The following is a 5,212-nucleotide window of genomic DNA, read 5'->3' on the forward strand; positions in this document are numbered from 1 at the left end:
GGTGGTGATGACTAACTGCCTTCCCTCTAGTCTTTCACTGCTAAATTAAGGACGGCTAACGCAGATATCCCTCGTGTTGCTTTGCACGAAAATTCAAAAAACAAACAAACAATTAACCAATGCGCGTTATTATCATATCAAACATTTTTCTCGATTAATTAAAAGTCAAATAACAAAACATAAATCAAAAATATATTCGTGTGATAGACGTATGCAGTATTCTTATTCAGAATGAAGAATGAAGAAACATGAAGAAGATTGTAAAACACACGAAGCTGTTAAAATTGAAATGCCTTTTAAAGACTGAGTTACAAAATTTTTAAAAATGAATAATTCATTAAGAGTTCCTTGTGTGATATATGTTGATTTTGAATGCTTAAATAGAAAGATTGATGCCTGTTATCCAGATCACTCTTGGAATTATACAAGTGTTGATCAAAAACATGAACCTATGAGTTTTTGTTATTATAGCAAGTACGTACATGAACATTATGAAGATCCTATAGTTTATTGAGGGCCAAATTCATAAACTAAATTCATGGAAATGCCTAAGAAAAAGAAGTTAAAGAAATAGAAAAAGTATAATGATATTAAGAAAATGGATGATTTAACTGAACAACAACAACAAGAATTTAGAAATAATGATATTTGTCATATCTGTGATAAACCAAATAGATGTTGGAAAGAAAGATCCCGACCATGATCATTTAACGGAAAATATATAGATGACCGGTTCATAATAGCTGTAATCTGTTATATAGAAATCCTTCATTCATCCCAATATTTATTCATAATATAAATGGATATGATAGTCATCTGTTTATCAAAGAATTAGGTTTAAAAAAGAAATTGATCAAATTCCAAACAACGAAGAAAAATGTATTTTATTTAGTAAAGAAATCGGTAAACTGCAACTAAAATTCTTAGATTCGTTTAAGTTCATGGCTAGTAGTTTAGATATATTTTCAAATAATCTCTGAAAAGAATAGTTCGAAAACTCAAAACAGTATTTAACAGAAGATAAGCTCGATGTTATAATAAAAGAAAATGATTTTATCCTTATCATTACAAGGATTCGTTTGATAAATGTAATAAAACACAATTGCCACCAAGAGAAACATTTTACAGCATACTGAACGAATCTGATATTTCACATTAAGACTACATACATGCACAAAATGTATGGAGAGAGTTTAATGTACAAAACATGGGATAATATTCTGATTTTTATGTAAAGACTGATGTTTTGTTATTAGCAGTTATTTTCGAGAACTTCAGAGACGTTTGTTTTAAAACAGATAAGTAAGACCGTGCTTGGTATTACACAGCACCTAGTTTATCATTAAATACAATGTTAAAAATGACTGATGCTAAAGTAGAATTATTGACGGAATATCATATGATCTTAATGATTGAGAAAGGTATTCGTGAAGGTATATCGCAGCGTTGTAATAGATATAGTAAACCAAATAATAAATACATGAAAGATTATGATCGTAATAAAGAAAGTATTTATTTAGCTTATCTAGATACTAATATTAATGGGCAATGGGTCAATATTTACTCTATGGTGGATTTAAATGGAGTGATACAAATATTGATGTAATGAAAGTAAGTGATGATTCTGAAATAGATTATATTTTAGATGTAGATATAGAATATCCAAAAGAACTCCGTGACTAAAGAAATAAAATTAATGACAACTTTATACAATAAAAACAATTACGTGTTTCACTATAGAAATCTGGAAAACAATATTTATCATTAGGAATAAAACTAAGTAAAATTCACAAAGTGTTAGAGTTCAAGCAATCTGATTGGTTTAAAAAATATATTGATCTGAATACACAAAGGAGAACTATAATTACTAACGACTTTGAAAATGATTTTTGTAAATTGATAAATAATTCAATATTTGAAAAGATTGTGGAAAACATTAGAAAACGAGTTGATATGAAATTTTGTTCGGATGTAAATTACGTTGAAGAATTAATGGCTAAACCTAACTTTAAGGACAGAATAATATTTACAGAAAAGTTATCCGTCATTCATATGAATAAAACAAAATTAATATTCAATAAGTCAATTTATGTTGGTATGAGCATTCTACATCTTTCGAAAACATTGATGTATGTTTCCCACTATGAATTCATGAAATCAAAGTATGATGATCACTTAAAATAATTATACCAAGATAAAATAAAGACAGACGAACTTTATAATGAAAACATTAATTTATTTGATACTTCAGACTATCAAATAGACAATCCTTATGGTATTCCGTTAGTAAATAAAAAGTTTTGGGTAAAATGAAAGAAGAGATTAATGGAAAATAATGATTGAACTTGTAGGGCTTAGATCTTAAATGTATACTTTAAAAAGAGAATATATGATCAGTAAGAAGTCTAAAGGTGAAAAGAAATGTGTTTTTAAAAATAGAATTACATTCGATGAATATAAACATTGTTTATTTGATATGAAAGAAATATATAAAACTATGAATCTAATAAGAAGTAAAAAACATGAAATATATTATATTTAAGTTAATAAGAAATCATTAAGCCCGAATAATGACAAAAGGTGGATCACCCTGTATAATCTATACGATGAACACCTACATTTAGTCAGGTTTTATGAATACTCTGTACCACACAAAATGTTATCTTTTGAAAGGTAAAACTGTGGTCTGCGAACACCAACAGTTAGTCAGGTTTCGTAAATACTCTATACCACACAAAATGTTATCGTTGAAAGGAAAAAAAAAACATAGTATGTACAATGAACGCCTGCACTTAATCAGGTTTTGTGAAAATTCTGTACCACACAAAATGTTGTTATTTAAAATATAAGAATGATCTGTGCGAACAATGCCTGCAGCCACACAAGTTTTGCGAATACTTTGTTTTCTTTCATTACAGGAAACATTTTAGCCAAAATAGTTAGAGGCTTACAGAGTTTAATTTCTTGCCTTTACATCTACATAAAGTACATACATACAATAGTTAGTATGTTTTTATATGACAAAAAAAGAAAGTTATGTGAGAGAAAAGTTACGAAGATTTTTTATTTTGGTCATTTTAATAACACATTGATGTTTGTGTTTCTGTGTTTTGTTCCCTTACTTTTAACAGAATGACAAGTAAAAATGTACGCAAGCAAATGTTACTGCTTTCATCTGTTACAGTTGTTACAGAACTTACTTGATGCCATATTTGCATTAATTCTTTCATTGGATGCTGTAATAATTGGGAATTAGCTTGCTATTCAGTAAACATAGTCAACAGACGAAGCCTGAAGGTTCAGAATACGACAGAATGTAGCATCTTAGAAACACTGCTCCAAAATAATGAGTCTTACCTATCAGCGTAGTAACGGAAAGAGTCTTCCAGAATGTCTATTTCTTGACTGTCCATTATCAACTGATACCATGATATTACCCAAAACAAAGAAACAAATTAATTAAACCTATCTTTCTAAATCTACTTTCAGTTAATACCAAAACCACTAAACTTATTTCAAGTCGTCAGACAGTGTCACTGTTGCTTCGCTGCGTGTGACAGTATAATTATGTGCCCACGTGACTTTTACTACCTGTAGAGCCTTGCGTGGTATGGTCTATCACCATGGCAACTTTCCAGGATTTATCAAGCAACACGCTTGTTTCTAAGCCAATAGAGTAATGGAAAATGCGCTAATAAACTAAAATAAAGCATTGAAGATTAACTTTTAATACAAGCCCATAATTTACGAGGATGAATAATTCGGTTGAAGTATCTTATTGTGTTCTGTTTCTTGACTAAACTACTGTAATCTTTCAGTTACATTTAGTCATATGTTTATAAGGAGGATGGAAACAGTCTTCCTACATCCTCAGTCGGCAAGTCAAGTACATCAAAACCCTGTTTATCGTTTATTTTTCATACCATATTTGTTCTCCTATAGCTCCCTGTGTTATGGATTCATTATGCAAACCTGAAAAAACTATTTCTGTTAGGTTGACTTTTGTAAGCTACGTTGGGGATTTATGGTTATTTTCAATCAGTAAATAACGTATTTTATAGCCAAAATTTAAAAAGGTTTAAACAGTAAGTCAAATCAAGAACTAAAATATTAAAACATATACTGACTTAAACTATAAAATTATACTACTAACTAGAAATTTTAAGAAAATATATAGTGATATATATATATATATTCTCCAACTCCATAAAACCAGTTCCTCGTTTCTGCAACCATTTCAATTCTTCAGTTATGCAAATCTACATGTATAATAAGTTATAAAAGTTCATATAGTTTCTGATGGAAATAACTCTTTAACAGAGTTGAATGCATTCATAATGCCCTACATTCCTTAGCAACTTTTTATTTAACATAGTCTGAGTTTCCTTTAAACTCCGGGTCTTTATACACTGATATATGTTTCTATTTTTCTATAGTAGGTGGAAATGTTATAAATGTATGTGCATCATCCCGTGCGTTCAAAAATTACGCTTCTACTACTTTCAAATATTTTCAAATGCTTCACATATGCACGTGCTTATTACTACGAATTATGTAACAAAATCATTAAGTTTTAAAAGCCACCAGCTTAATGACCAAAGCTTAAAAAAATATATTTCCCTTTTTTTTTGTCTTAACTTCAAACGAAAAGTTATTACAGAAGAGAAATAACAATAGTGTCGTCCTTTCATTGTAGAAGAGTAGAAGGAATAATGTCTTTCTTCATTATAGAGGAAACATTGGTGTCTTTCTTTCATTGTAGAAGAGAGGAAACAATAGTGTCGTCCTTTCATTGTAGAAGAGTAGAAGGAATAATGTCTTTCTTCGTTATAGAGGAAACATTGGTGTCTTTCTTTCATTGTAGAAGAGAGGAAACAATAGTGTCGTCTTTTCATTGTAGAAGAGAAGAAACATTAGTGTCGTCCTTTCATTGTAGAAGAGTAGAAGGAATAATGTCTTTCTTCGTTATAGAGGAAACATTGGTGTCTTTCTTTCATTGTAGAAGAGAGGAAACAATAGTGTCGTCTTTTCATTGTAGAAGAGAGGAAACAATAGTGTCGTCCTTTCATTGTAGAAGAGTAGAAGGAATAATGTCTTTCTTCGTTATAGAGGAAACATTGGTGTCTTTCTTTCATTGTTAGAAGAGAGGAAACAATAGTGTCGTCTTTTCATTGTAGAAGAGAGGAAACATTAGTGTCGTCCTTTCATTGTA

At 29.8% G+C, this 5,212-nt stretch overlaps 1 protein-coding gene across 1 annotated transcript in view; it reads right to left on the bottom strand.

The window, feature by feature from the left end:
• The window catches only part of LOC111086541, a 28,112-nt gene extending 24,579 nt beyond the window's left edge, over nucleotides 1-3,533 (bottom strand). The window contains exon 1 of the mRNA XM_022389737.1: nucleotides 3,358-3,533. The gene's annotated coding sequence lies outside the window, so the exon portion shown is untranslated. The remainder of the gene's footprint in view (nucleotides 1-3,357) is intronic.
• Between the last annotated feature and the right edge of the window lie 1,679 nt (nucleotides 3,534-5,212).

The sequence above is a fragment of the Limulus polyphemus genome, unplaced genomic scaffold (genome assembly GCF_000517525.1).
Source record: "Limulus polyphemus unplaced genomic scaffold, Limulus_polyphemus-2.1.2 Scaffold1175, whole genome shotgun sequence".
Lineage (NCBI taxonomy): Eukaryota > Metazoa > Arthropoda > Merostomata > Xiphosura > Limulidae > Limulus > Limulus polyphemus.